This window comes from Marmota monax, unplaced genomic scaffold (genome assembly GCF_021218885.2).
Source record: "Marmota monax isolate L192 unplaced genomic scaffold, Marmota_monax_Labrador192_F-V1.1 WCK01_AAM20220418_F8-fsc00010, whole genome shotgun sequence".
Classification (NCBI taxonomy): Eukaryota; Metazoa; Chordata; class Mammalia; order Rodentia; family Sciuridae; genus Marmota; species Marmota monax.
In genome coordinates, this window is record NW_026692321.1 from 1,440,763 (window position 1) to 1,455,722 (window position 14,960).

Genomic DNA, 14,960 nt, shown 5'->3' on the forward strand with positions numbered 1-14,960 from the left:
GGTCCCTACCCAAAGGACTTAAAAAACAGCATAGTAGAGGGACCCAGCCACATCAATATTTATAGCAGCACAATTCATAATAATTAAACTGTGGAGCCAACCTAGATGCCCTTTAGTAGATGAATGGATTAAAAAATGTGTCATATATACACAATGGAATTTTACTCAGCATTAAAAGAGAATAAAATCATGGCATTTGCCAGTAAATGGATGGTGTTGGAGAAGATAATGCTAAGTGAAGTTAGCCAATCTCAAAAAAACAAATGCCAAATGTTTTCTCTGATATAAGGAGGCTGACTCATAGTGGGGTAGGGAGGGGGAGCATGGGATGATTAGATGAATTCTATAGGGAATTCTATAGGGGTGGGAGGGAAAGGGAGGGGCAGGGGGTTAGCAAGGATGGTGGACATCATGATCCAAAGCACATATATGAAGACATGAATTGGTGTGAACATACTTTATATACAAATAGAGGTACAAAAAATTATTCTATATGTATAATAAGAATTGTGATGCATTCTGCTGTCATGTATCTAAAAAATAAAACCAATAATAAAAAAAAGAAAAACAGCCAAAACAACCAATAATGTATGACAAGAGATTTGAAAAGAATTGGTAAAACATGACTCCTTCAAATACTGGTCTACCTATTGTCTTCATTTATAAAAGAAAATATTTAAACCTTATCCCTTTGAAAGCTTTTACTTAGACATGTTAATTATTGTTTTTACCATTGGTGATTTGTTTAAAACTTACATATAATGTCTTTTTAACAAATAAATTAGTCTTTAAATTTATAAGATAAAATGTTATACTTCATATGTTTCTATTATTAAGCAGATACTTCATTTATCATAATTTTATTACAACATAGAATTCTATAGTTACCTGTGAATACTAGCATAGTGCCCCCATGCTAATTTAAGTGAAGAAATTCATCATGAACCTAAAATGCCTCTTCATGGTGTATCTAACAGCAGTTAGGGAAAATGCTTTTGCAGTACAGGTTTCCTATATGTAAAACAAAGTGTATGAAGCTCTTTTGTGTCTTGGCAATTTGTCAGAAGCTGAAATATATAAGCAGTTTTAAAGATTCCTCCCTAAAAATGCAAGTTATTTACACCATTATCTAATGGATTCAGACTTTATGTGGATTTATAAGTAAATAGTACAGTGGAGCAAACATTTAAAGGATAGAGAAAAGGATCATAAAAATAGTAACACATGCCAACCTGAAGCCTGGGTGTGGCTCACTGCACAGTAGCCAGTAACCCGACGGCTGAGGTTGTCTGCCCACTTCAACAGCTCACAGAGCAGGCCTCAGTCTTACCAGAGCCCTTCGGGAGGCCCTTGCAGTGCAGCTGTGTTCCCTCTCCCCGGCACACCGTGGGCATGGTGGGCAGGGGAGAGGTACCACAAGGGCGTGCGGAACTGCCCCCACATAATATGGGGAGAATGCTGAGTCAAGATGGTGGCGGCCTGCTTCCAGCGCAGGGTGTCTAGTGAGGTGGGGGAGGCTGGTGAGGTGGGGGGCCTGGTGAGGTGGGGGGCCTGGTGAGGTGGGGGAGGCTGGTGAGGTGGGGGGGCCTGGTGAGGTGGGGGGCCTGGTGAGGTGGGGGGGCCTGGTGAGGTGGAGGGCCTGGTGAGGTGGGGGGCCTGGTGAGGTGGGGGTGTCTGGTGAGTGGGAGGGCCTGGTGAGGTGGGGGTGTCTGGTGAGGTGGGGGGGCCTGGTGAGGTGGAGGGCCTGGTGAGGTGGGGGGCCTGGTGAGGTGGGGGAGGCTGGTGAGGTGGGGGGCCTGGTGAGGTGGAGGGCCTGGTGAGGTGGGGGGGCCTGGTGAGGTGGGGGGCCTGGTGAGGTGGGGGTGTCTGGTGAGGTGGGGGGTGTCTGGTGAGGTGGGGGGGTGTCTGGTGAGGTGGGGGTGTCTGGTGAGTGGGAGGGCCTGGTGAGGTGGGGGAGGCTGGTGAGGTGGGGGTGTCTGGTGAGGTGGGGGGGGCCTGGTGAGGTGGGGGTGTCTGGTGAGGTGGGGGGCCTGGAGAGGTGGGGGAGCCTGGTGAGGTGGGGGGCCTGGTGAGGTGGAGGGGCCTGGTGAGGTGGGGGGTGTCTGGTGAGGTGGGGGGGTGTCTGGTGAGTGGGAGGGCCTGGTGAGGTGGGGGTGTCTGGTGAGTGGGAGGGCCTGGAGAGGTGGGGGAGCCTGGTGAGGTGGGGGGCCTGGTGAGGTGGGGGGCCTGGTGAGGTGGGGGAGCCTGGAGAGGTGGGGGAGCCTGGTGAGGTGGGGGGCCTGGTGAGGTGGGGGTGTATGGTGAGGTGGGGAGGCTGGTGAGGTGGGGGGGCCTGGTGAGGTGGGGGGCCTGGTGAGGGGGGGGTGTATGGTGAGGTGGGGAGGCTGGTGAGGTGGGGGGGCCTGGTGAGGTGGGAGGCTGGTGAGGTGGAGGGGGCCTGGTGAGGTGTGGGGGAGCCTGGTGAGGTGGGGGCCTGGTGAGGTGGGGAGGCTGGTGAGGTGGGGGGGCCTGATGAGGTGGGGGGCCTGGTGAGGTGGGGGTGTATGGTGAGGTGGGAGCCTGGTGAGGTGGGGGCCTGGTGAGGTGGGGAGGCTGGTGAGGTGGGGGGGCCTGGTGAGGTGGGGAGCCTGGTGAGGTGGGGGTGTATGGTGAGGTGGGGGGCCTGGTGAGGTGGGGGTGTATGGTGAGGTGGGGGGCCTGATGAGGTGGGGGCCTGGTGAGGTGGGGGGCCTGGTGAGGTGGGGGTGTATGGTGAGGTGGGGGGCCTGGTGAGGTGGGGGTGTATGGTGAGGTGGGGGGCCTGATGAGGTGGGGGAGGCTGGTGAGGTGGGGGGCCTGGTGAGGTGGGGGAGCCTGGTGAGGTGGAGGGGGCCTGGTGAGGTGGGGGGGCCTGGTGAGGTGGAGGGGGCCTGGTGAGGTGGAGGGGGCCTGGTGAGGTGGGGGGGCCTGGTGAGGTGGGGGGCCTGGTGAGGTGGGGGCCTGGTGAGGTGGGGGGGCCTGGTGAGGTGGGGGTGTCTGGTGAGGTGGGGGAGGCTGGTGAGGTGGGGGCCTGGTGAGGTGGGGGGCCTGGTGAGGTGGGGGTGTATGGTGAGGTGGGGGGCCTGGTGAGGTGGGGTGTCTGGTGAGGTGGGGGTGTCTGGTGAGGTGGGGGGCCTGGTGAGGTGGGGGTGTATGGTGAGGTGGGGGTGTCTGGTGAGGTGGGGGTGTATGGTGAGGTGGGGGTGTATGGTGAGGTGGGGGGCCTGGTGAGGTGGGGGGGCCTGGTGAGGTGGGGGTGTATGGTGAGGTGGGGGAGGCTGGTGAGGTGGGGGCCTGGTGAGGTGGGGGAGTCAGGCGATGGCGTTGTGCTGTGGGTAGGTAGCAGCGGGGTGACCTGCGTGGGAGCCGAGCGACGTCTTGGCAACCTGCAGATGTGTTGAGAGGCGATTCTGCCAGGCGCTGGAGGAGTCTTGCGTGGACTGGAACTTCCGGCTTTGGGTCCTGCTCCAACGCCTGGTGTCCTGCTCCAGTGCTGAGGCCCAGAGCCCCACGTGTGGGGTCACAGTGCTGGTGATGTCTGCGGAGAGCAGCTGGATGGGGTCCTCTAACACTCTCAAAGACGGAGTATTCCGACCAGGGGAGATCTGCGGGCACCAAGGCGTGGGGCATGGGGCAGCTCACTCCCTTCCTGCCGCCGTGTTTTCTCCAGCAGTCTGGCTTCCCCACTTGTAAGGCACTATTTTAAAAAATAAAAAAAAAAATAATTATCCTGAACATTTTAGACAGATTTCCTTTCTTCTTTTTTCCCCCCAACTTTACTAAAGATGATTTGGCACCACACACACTTGCCTGGGATGCCTTCCTTCCTGTCAGTTGTGCATTTTGGTATGTGTGCCTGTGCAAGTGAGTGTGTCTGAGCGGTGCATTTGTGAGACTGTGAGAGTCTTTGTGTGCAAGTGAGTATGTGTGTATGTGTGTCTGAGCATGTGCCTGTGCATGTGTGAGCATGTGAATGTGTCTGTGAATTAGTGTATGTGTGTGCACATGAGTATGTCTGAGCGTGTGCATGTGAGAGTTCATGTGGGCTGTACAGGGAGAGATAACATACCAAAGAAAATAGGAAGTTGGATTTATTTTAGTGTCAGCTAAAACTTTTGAATCATCATTGCCCCAACATGAAAGGTGTGGGCCAGATGTACTGCGACACGCCTTCCCAAGCTTGAACTCATTGAGTCTGTGAAAACTAACATGCTGCATATGTGCTCCCCCTCCCCTGCTCCCTAGAGCTGCTGCACGTGGGGTAGCAGTGCCAATCAGCCTGGCTTTAGAAGCAGCCCAGCAGAGTGACCTGCTTGTGGGGTTGCTGTGTAGAGTGGTTCTGGCAGGTCTATATGTATTCTTCTGAGGGCAGCCAACGTCTCTCTGCATCTGTCTGTCGCCTTTGTTTACAGTCTTGCCTGCAATGGTAAGGAACCCAGGGCCTTGCACATCCTGGGAAGTCACCAAGCACCCCCACCCCCTTCCACCTGTCGTCCCCTGGTGGTGTGCCCCATGGTTCCTCTCTCGCACAGGAAAGCTTACATTTGATAATTCTTGCTTCTGACCACCATACTTTTACTAAAATAATGTATATGTGTGCGAAGTCAAGGTTTGGGTCTGATGGATAGCGGAGAGCAGGTGGCCCCGCTGCTGAATGGACAGTAGGCTGAGAGTCGGGAAAGAGGTAAGGAAAAGGAGGACGTGACTCACTCGAATTCTCCAAGCACAGCATGTGGGCAGGGCTGGCCCCTCAGTGCCAACCACTTCTGCCCGTGGAGACTCAGGCTGAGCTCTGCCAAGGAGGCGTTGGTCCTGCTCGTTTATTCCTAGACACTTTCCTTATTTCCCTAAAAGCATTTAAAAAAATAAAGACAACATTCTAGCACGGGTGAGACTTGAGTTTGACCCCTAGTACCACAAGAAGAAACGAAGAAGACAGATAGGCTTGGAATAAAGGTGAGCCTAGAGCGAGAACTTTGGGAGCTCCAGCTGTGCTGAAGCTCCCCAAGGCTAACGTGCAGCATGAACTCCAGCTGCTCAAGGTCAGGTCTTGCTTTTGTCATTTCTTCCAATGTCATTTTCAGTAACTCAAATGACAGAACTCACCTAGAACCCTGCTAGATCATGGCTTACACCCTTTCAGAACTGCTCTTGTCCCATTTAAAAGTGAAAAGCCCTTCTGTAATGTGGCCCTTTCCCAGCCCCGGGCCCCCTGCTGGTTCCGGGGAACTCAGCAGCTGCAGTGCACTGAGACTCGCTTGGCAGGGCATGGAGTCAGGCCTGGCCCACTGCAGCGTGGCCCTGAGAGGCCTGAGAAAGGGACTGAACACAGCTTGGCATTTCCGGCTCCCACTACCCCCTCTTCCCTGGCTCCCGATCCCTTCCAGTCCTTTAGGCAAGGGCAGGATTCTGAACCTTCTGAATTCCCTGAAAACCAGAGACAGGCATGGATGTCCCAGAGGCCCAGTGCTTGGGGGAAAGATGGAGAGTTTGGGGAAGAGGCAAATGTGACCCAGAGGGATCTACAGGCACAGGAAGATACGCGTCTCCACCTGCTTTCGGAACCCTTCCCTGTCCTGGGATATCCCTCCGTCCAGCCTAAGAGGAGGCAGACAGCATTTCCAAGGTGGAAGAGAGAAGGACCAGCAGGGCCTTCCCTGTCAGCCAGCATCTGCTTCAGCCCAGACCTGTCTTCAGACTGTGGTCCAGAGCAAGGGGGTACACAGACAGGGACAGGTGCCGCCCATCCAGGCCAGCAGGCCGGACAGCCTGCGACGTCCCCAGCCTCTCCTTCCAAGCCTTTGGTCCTCTCTGTCAGAGCCGGTCTCTCCGCATTCTGGATCATTCTGAGGCCCACACAGCCCAGTCCCTCTAACGAGCCAATTAGCTGGTGGGCGGGGGTGAAGCTGAGGTCACCCGGTCTGAAGTGTGTTCCGGTGGCTTTTCAGGTGACGGTCTTCAAGATTCTCTGATTCTACCCAGAACTTGGACAGGGTGGCTTTCTGAAGGGCTCTTGGCGGAGGTGTTATCTGATTTCCAGGTGGACAGATTCCACAGGAGTGTCCCCTGTGGCTCTGCTATGGCCTTGGGACAGATCTTTCACTCACATAGGATTTCTTGACCTTGTGCACTGGTCTTTTAGGAGAATCTGGATTGTCAAGTGGTCCAGATTTTCCAAATGTCTGTGCATTTAATTATATGATGGTAACACTGCGACAGGTGTGCGGTCACTATCCAGGCCTCAGGGTCAGAGGTGAGTATGGAGAAGGTGTCAGGCACAGACAAGGAAGGAGTCTTTCCATTTTCATGATCTTCATGTCAGAGTTCCAATATCAGCATTTAGAACAAATAAGTGACCAATTTGTGTTTCAAAATCTGTTCAAATAAAAATGGTGTTTCATGGAACGAGCGGGTCTCTCAGCCTGGAGCCTACAGGGCACTCGCGCAGTTCTCTACCCTGACATGGTGTGGACACTCCTTGTGGTGCCATGAGGCAGGTGCCTTATGTCCACTCTCCCCCACTCGAGGCTCACAAGAGGCGCGTGGCTAGGCAGGGCAGTGCTTGCAGCCCCATCAGGCGATAAGAGAAATGGGCACTGTCTGTGTGTGCCTTGTGACTGCAGGGGTGTGGCCTGCCAGGCATGAAGTACCTCGGGTGTCACCTCCTTGATTTCTGCTTGGGCCAGGCATTTTAGTCAGCACTGCTTTTATGTTCACTAAACGTGAACATAACTTAAAAAGAAGAAACATCTTGATTTTATTGTGAAAATTGTTTGATTCCTTGGCTACCTGTGGATGTCTGGGGAACCCCAGGGGACTCCGTAGACCACCTAGAACTGCTAGCCTAGGCCGGCTACTTAGCACACTGCTTCTCTCCTCCCTCCCTGTTCCTCCTTATTCTTACCTGGCAATCTGACTTGATGGGACACCTAGAAATGATGGGAAGAGGCAGCCACCTCCCCATGGGCCCTCGCCTCTTCAGCCTGTCTGCACCGTCTACTCCGTGCAAGGCTGCCCCTCTTATTCCAGTGGGTGAATCCTCTGGCCTCCTGTCTGTAGCACCACCACCAAATAGAAAGTGACTTGTGTCCCTCAGAAAATTCATCAGCCCAAAAGAGGCCGGCTGGAAGGCGGCTGGGAGGAGTCGTTGAAGGCCCCCCTGTGCGCGTGGGTGGAGTGGAGCCCCACAGAGCTGCCCCTGCCCACTCACTCCCTCTCACCAGCACTGCCGCCTTTTCCAAAACTAGCCAGCCACCACAAAAACTGGACACCAGACGTGCCAGGACGGGAAACGGGGAACTTGGAATCTTCCATGCATCAGCAGCCGTAGGTCTGTCCGCCTCCCTGTCTGTGTGTCAGGGCTCACTTCCTGGAAACACTCACTGTTGAGCCCTCCAGGGACCCCTGCAGAAAGAAGGGAGAAGGAATGGTGCCCTGGGTGCCAGTGAGCCTTTGAAATGTGTGTATGTGTGTGTGGTGTTCATGTGTGTTGCATGTAGCACGTGTGTGAGATGTGTGTCCCTTTGGACTTTTCCAGTTACATGGGAGCTGGTGGAAGGCTTAGAGGAGAGAGAACATTATGTGATTTCCAGGTTGACAGTTTAGAAATACAGTCCTGATAACCAGCTAAGGGCGTACCTTGCGGCCAGGTACCAGGTACCAGGTTTGCAGCCTTCTCCCTTCCCCAGCGGCGGAAACTCAACACAGTAGCTGCCCCACACAGGTGTGCAGTGTGACCAGGGAGCTGCCCACGGGAGCCCCAGGGTGAGAGTTTCCTCAATTGGGAATGAGGGGGAGGAGGGAGAGACCAAGAACTGGGAAATCTACAGGCAAGAGAGGGAGATAGTACCCGATGCTCACGTCTGAGGAGCAAGGGGTCCCCAAAAGAGACCCGTGAGGTGCAGTCTTTCTGCAGGGACTGGTGGGAGCCACTCCCCACATCCAGGCGCCCTGTGCCAGGAACAGTCTTCCCACCCGGGTTACCTCCACCATCCTGGGGGCAAGACACCAGCTTACAACAGACGAGGCCACCTACTGGATGGGAGAGAAGCAGGACAGACAGGGATGTCTAGAGCCAGCTCAATCTGGCTTCTTCCTTCCAGTTTCTTGTTGGCTGGTTGGTTGGTTGGTTTTTTTCTCTTCTACCCCTCCATCCTCCGGCCCTCACATCCCCAACATATGTGAGACCAAGAACATGGCATGAAATAGGACTTTGAGGACTGAGTCATCTGAATGCCTTCAGGTTTACTGTGTTCTCTGCACTAGGAGCGCGTGGGGAAAGGGAACACTGCTGGTGGGAAGGTGAAGGAGTCCAGCCATGATGGAAAACAGTTTGGACCTCGAGAAACTCAAAACAGAGCTGCTGTGCGGTCCAGCCACCCAACTTCTGGGGATGCACCCAAAGGAAACGAAGTCCGCCTGGCAAAGAGACGCCTCCCCACTGAGGTCCAAATCACAGAATCTTGTTATCTGTGGCAACAACCAACGGAACTGCAAGACGTCAGTTCCAGTGAAATGAGTCAGGCACGAAAGAAGAGCTTCAGAAGTCCTCTCTGCCCATGGGAACTGATAACGGCAGTCTCCAAGCAGGAGTGAGTGCAGCGGTCACTCCCAGAGCCCGGCCAGTGGGGAGGGAGGGAGGGAGGGAGGGTGACTAACTGCTCCGGAACACTCCTAGCAAGGAGGACAGCGTCCCAGTCCACCGAGCGCAGGGCAGTGACGCAGAGCACCCGTCTCATTGATATTTATGAAGAAGCAGAAGAGAGGAGCAGAAAGGCTCAAAGGTAACAAATGATAAGAAGAGGGAAATGCTAGGCTCTGCGATTGGATCAATACAAATTGTGTACAGATACTGAGGTACCACCCTGCATCACGAGCACTCCCTACAACTGCTGTGTGCTAATTAGATCGAATGGAGTGAAATTTTAAATTTTTACTGTGTTCTCTTCCACAGCTATGACCAAATGTTATCATTCGGATTCTAAAAGCCAGGATCATTAGGTACTGACCACCAGCATGTGTTCATTTTGAAGGATTTTACTGAAAAAAGAGCTAAAAAAAATTCAAAACTGATAATTTTATTTTTGCCATAGATTTTTGTCTTCTCTAGCCGTCTGTGTTTCAATTAACGAAGCTTTGTCTAAATGCACTAGAAGGATATTACATGTAGCTATGACTGTGGTGAGAGCTATGAGGAAGCTTGTACTCATAGGGCACCATTTTTTAGTCAGAATGCCGTATTCTCACTTTTTAGCAAGGTTATTCTCCTGGCATAAGCAGCATGATGGCATTGGAGAAGCCGAGGCCAGCCCAGAGGCAGCTGTTCTGCATGGGCGGATTCAGGGCAGCGGGCAGGGCCCTGCCTGTCAGAGGGTGAGCACCCCCTGGTGGACGTGGAGGGCAGCATGGCCTTCCAGTTAGGGACTGCAGCAGAGGGCAGGCAGGTTCTGCTCCCATGATCAGTACACATCCTCAGTGATCCTACACCTCCATACCATCTTAGTAGGTGCAAGGCCCTTGGAAGGCCATTCAGCTGCCTCCTAATCTGAAATCACTGTTCTCCAACACAAGAACCTCAGACTGTTAATTGGACTCCAATTCAATGTGAGTCAAGGTGTGAGGGTTTCACTCAGTGCATGGAGGGAAGATGGACAGAGGTCACTGGGCTTCTGCAGAGTGTGGAGACTCCTCAGGAGGCCTCAGCACGGAGCTGCTGCTGACCTCCACACCTCAGACTGCAGGACTCCAGGCTCCCCACATTCTCTCTTAGCGTTTTCCATTCTTCAAAGCCCAGTTCCATTTGCAGACTATGAAGGTTTTCAGAACACATTTTACCTCAGTGGCTCTATTTGATGTGTGAGAAAGCCAAGCCCAGACAGGACACAAGACACTCCCCGAGGTCACAGTCGGACAGAGCTGAGAAAAGAATGTGGCGCCCTGATGATGACACATTGTGGGTGCTGTTAGATCCACCTTGGTTTGATTTTCTTTGTTTTTAAACACCCACTCCAGAGTTTCTCTGAAAAGCTCTGACTTCCATTTGTCATTTATATCCTAGAAGAATGCCGTGAGGCCCTGTGTTCGGCAACAGAGAAGCAAAACGAGATCTGCTTTGGCTTGGCCTCTTGGGAAAAGCAGAAAGATGTGGTCGTTTACAGAGACGCATGGAAACAATCTAGATTTTTTTTTCTCTGAAAAGGCCTCATTTTCTAAACAAAAAAGTGCGATATGTGAATCACCAACCCGACACCACACTGGGAATCCCAGGTTTGCTGTGAAATACAAAGGTCCCTTCAACCCCGACTTGAAAGTCACCCGGCACTGTGACAGGAGGCATTTCACTGTGACAAGAAAGAGCTTGCTCTTGGGCAAAGGGGAGTCACTGTGACTGGGGCACTGGAGACAGGATTAAAAGGGAGAGTCCAGCGGCTTCGGGAGGAATGTGGAGGGACCCTCCTCCCCAAGAAACAATCTAAGAAGCCCGAGGCCAGGATTTGAGAGAGGGCCAGGGCCCCACCTGCCACTTAGCAGAAATGAAATGCTTTCTCAGTTAGTTTACTTTGCCTCCACTGACTTTGGAAGGTTTTATTTTACTCTCAGAGTAAGAGTAGAGACAGCTGAACCCACAGGAGTCAGTGCTGTGGAAAGCGTGCAGTTGGTTCTTAGAGCCTGCGTTGCACAGTGCCAAGCAGAACCAACCCAGAGCCTCGTCTGTGAGCACAGAGGCACGCGCCTTTGACAAGGACTCGAATGTGTGGCACTGCAGGCAAGGCAGCACCGGCAGGATCCAGGAGAAGTCTGAAGATCTGTCCCCTGGAAAAGCCACGCGGATTCTTCCAGCCAGCTTGGGACAGGGGAATGTGGTCGTGCTGAAGAAGGTCCACCATGCTAGGGCTCAGGGGAGAAGGACATTACTGAAGAAAGATCCGAGGAAATCACATACGTGGCTGACCTCAAACACTCCCCAGACCACTTCCTGGAGGAAGGGAGGGGTGGGAAGGGCTCACAGAGCACCAGACCCTGTGTGGGGTCTTCCTGTTTGAACTGTGCCCTGGACAGGTGCCTGCAGGGTGACAGCACAGCCGAGAAGCTACGCTCTCCATGCCACCCATGAGTGCTGGCAGCTGCAGCCAAAGGCCCAACAGCCACCACCCTGCTCTGCAGCAGAGCGCGGGTGCCTCTCGGTCTCTCAGGCCCCTGGAAGAGTCCTGAACACCTGTGTTTACCCCATTCTGCGCGATGTTCCCATTTAACCACTGGGGCTGCAAAGCCATCTGCTAGCAAAATTCCAGCCTACATTCCTCCTCCTCAGCTGCGCCAGCCACAGGTCTTCACCTGCTGGTGCGTCCTTCGGGCCTTGGGAAGGCGTGCTTTCTGCCGCCCTAGAATGAAAGGCAGCAGCAGAAAGAAAGACGGGTTTACCAAGAGGTTGAGATTCCTTTCTTAATTTCCAATCAAGAAGGGTCAACGCTTTTGTCAAGGTAAACGGTGGCCCAGTAAATGGATTGCAGGCTGCATAAAACCTGACATTATATCTCCAGAGCAAATGTGCAGCCCCATGGCAGCCCTGCAAGAGGGCCTCAGCCTGAGGTCAGAGCCAGGGTGGCAGAGCAAGTGTGCCTGCCCACCATGAGACGTCAGAGCAGGGCGGGGTAAACATGGATCTGGAGTCCTCGCTCCCCCTGCCCTCCCTCCCTCTCCTCTGTCTTGCCCCGTCTGTCTCTCCCACTCCAAGTGGCCGGCTTGTGCATGTGACAGAGCAGAAGTCTCCTGAAGGAAGTGTGGTACTGCCGACATGCAGAGCACACCCCGTGAGCCACATACCCAGGGCAAAGTGCCGCACAGTGAGAATCCTGAGGACCAAGAACCCTCTGGAAAGGACTGGCCTTCTCAGAAGGCAATGGGAAGGCTCTGCTCAGATTGGATTCTCTGGCCCCTCAAGAGCAGAGGGAGCACTCAGAGGAGTGCAGGGGTGGCAAGGCCTGTGGTGCAGGAGGGGAGAGGCCAGGCAGAGGAAGAGGACGGGCTGACGCAGCAGAAGAAGCAGGCAAGGAGATGCATGGGCCAGGTGGGCAAAGGAGATGCAGAAAGAAAATGTGCTCCTAGTTAAGCTGCCAAGGAGCAAGGTCTTCCAGGCCAAAACAGGTGGGTTCACAGGAGCCAGTGGCTCTCCCCGACCTGCCACCAGCCGACACTGGGCTGGATAGCATGGACTCCAACCACATCAGGCCTCACTGGTAAGCCTCCTTCCTGCAGCCAAGGCAGGACCCAGCCGCCCCTCGCCTGTCAGGCTGTAGCAAGTCCCTCCTTACCGTGAATGAGTGTGAGAGAAGGACAGGGTTGACTTCCTTAGACTATTTTACCCTGGGAAGTTCTAAAATAAGGACCATTCAGCCTGCCTGTGTGTCCTTTCCCCATTCCTGTTGGTTGAAATAATATAACCCATGATATAGCATAATAGTTACATGTGACAACATAGAATAGAATACAATACATAAATGTAAAATAATATACTATCGTTTTATCTAGTATAAATAACATAATGCAACACATAATAATAAATGGAGGAAGAGACCAGAGGCTTACCCGTATCCCAGGCTGGTCTTGTCAATCACCAGTCCAGGGTCCCTCCTGTTGGGACCCTCTGCTGCAGCCTTGGGTTATCCGTAGCTCAGCAGAGACTCAGACCTGTCATCGGACTCGGCAGCAGTCACGGCGGTGGTAATGATGGTGCTCATTAGAGCCACTGCTAGGGGAGTTAGGATTTTTTTCCATGAGGCCAAGCTCAGTAGGAAGTGTTGTGAGTCTCTGGGACCCCGAGCAGCCTGAAGAATACAGATCCACAGCGATAGGCTTGGAACCATCCCAACTCCCTTTCTGTCATGGGACCGCGGTGGGACCCATCTGCGTGTGCCAAACATGCCCCTTTTGATCTGCTGCCACCGAGTTCGTCACCCTGGAGCTGGCAGGAATGTGGATGAGCTGGACCTCTCTGCTGCTAGTTAGCAAAGCGACTTTGATCACATGAACGTGCAGCCGTCCTCCTGCGCGCAGCGCTGCAGGTGTGGCTGTGTGTGGGCAGGGGCCTGAGGACGGCTCTGTGTGTGAACAGAGAGTGGCTTGCCACAAACCAAGAAAACAGTCCCAAGGACGTCGTCAGGTAGCACCCCACACTCCATGCAGAAAGCTCTCCCAACACATCCCCGAGCCAAAGATGATCCTAGAAACCTTAAAAATGGCACTTCATAGACTCACAAGGAAGCTCATTTGTGAGTTTGGGGTTAGTTTAGTTTGGTTTGGTCTTTACAGTACAAGGGATCAGACCCGGAGGCGGGGGTTTGCACTGAGCAACATCCCCAGCCCTTTTTAATTTTTTTTTTTTTTTAATTTTGAGACAGGTCTGGCTAAGTTGTCCAGGCTGGCCTAAACTTGTGGTCCTCCTGCCTCAGCCCCCTGAGTGGACGTACTTACCAGTGCTCCTCCATGTCTGGCTCATATGGTTTTATAACATTCTAAGCACTGGAAAAGTCTTTCCTCATATTCAAACAAAATGTGCTCTCCGTTCCTCCTGCCAGAGCCAGAGGCTATGCAAGATGTTTTCTGAATTATGTTTCTTGGAACATGTGGAAGCGGCCACAGTGCTGTGGGGGGGGGGGGGGCTGAGGTTTTCTCAGTCTGCTGCCTGGCTCAGAGGCTTGGGGACTACAGGGACACATGAGGATCCATCACAGCCAGCCCAGCAGAGAAGAGTGAGGCCCAAGCCACCTATAGTCTCCAACTCTGGTACCACAATAAGCAGGCTAGACAGTCACTGAAAGGCAGTGGCAGCTCAGCTTGCTGCCAGACACTGTGCCACCCACCTGTGTGCACACCCACCACATGTGCATACAGACACACCACACAGGTGCACACACACGGACACACACCCAGGCTTCATCGCCTCCCATTATCACTTCTCGCAACTGAATCACAAAATTCGGCTTTTGCTTTCTGAAGCCCAGTGGGGTGCATGTATTACTGGAACATGGGGCTCTTTTAATATTCTAGAATATTCTATTTTATATTCTAGAATCTAGAGGAACCACTTGTTAACTCAGGAGCTTAACAAGTGAACAGAACACCAAGGAGGAGCCTACAGGATGGGGAGGGAAGGATGAGGACAAGTCAGGGGTTCCCAGGAGTGAGGACCGTGGGGAAGCTCGGCTTTGCCAGGAGTTGACTGTGTGAGGCTCAGAACCACTTAGTTCTCAGAGCCTCAGTTTCCTCTTGCTCGAGTCAGAAACCTGGACCCAGTGGACCGGACACGGGCCTCCTTCTTTCCCCTCCCCACTTCCTTCACGGGGTGTCCCGAGAGAGAGCTTGCTGGACTGGCCGCTCCCCCACTTGTGCTCCTGCACGTGTGCACACAGGCGCTCTCAACTTGCACACCCCAAGCGCCAGCCCTTCCTTCCCCTCATTGAAGGCCAGATTCGAATTCTGATTTCAGCAGGAAGCCCAGCCGGACCAGGCCAGCCTGCAAGTATTTCTATTTTTATTCCATCTGTGTTTTACCGTGAGACCCTATGATCTGCTTCAACAAGATCCATTTCAAAATAAACAATGCTCCCCCAAGCCCCACCATCTAGCACGGGGCATAGGACCAGGGCAACAGGGAAGAGGCCCAGGGTCTCAGGTAACGTGCCAGACATGTGCTTGTGTGTGTCTGAGCACGTGTGTACGCTGTGTGGATGCACAGAGAGCATGGATGGACCAGGCATCCAGATACACAGAGCCCACAGCAGGTGCAGGGCGGGTTGCTGCCTGGGCAGCTCACCCCTTACTGCAACAAGTGCTGTATTGCCACCCTTGCTCTGGGGTGCATCAGAAGCAACTGTGAGCATTAAGTAAGCTGCTTTTGTGTGTAATACTAGAGAAGAGAGCACCCTACTATGGTGACATATATA

The 14,960-nt window shown here is 53.3% G+C and overlaps 1 long non-coding RNA gene across 1 annotated transcript; it reads right to left on the reverse strand.

Annotated features, from left to right (window-relative positions):
• Positions 1-3,336: 3,336 nt before the first annotated feature.
• On the reverse strand, positions 3,337-13,056 carry LOC124090811 (uncharacterized). The gene is made up of 3 exons (XR_009226571.1): positions 12,604-13,056; positions 4,729-4,865; positions 3,337-3,715 (listed from the first exon to the last, which is right to left on the reverse strand). It is a non-coding gene; the product is annotated as an uncharacterized LOC124090811 (long non-coding RNA).
• Between the last annotated feature and the right edge of the window lie 1,904 nt (positions 13,057-14,960).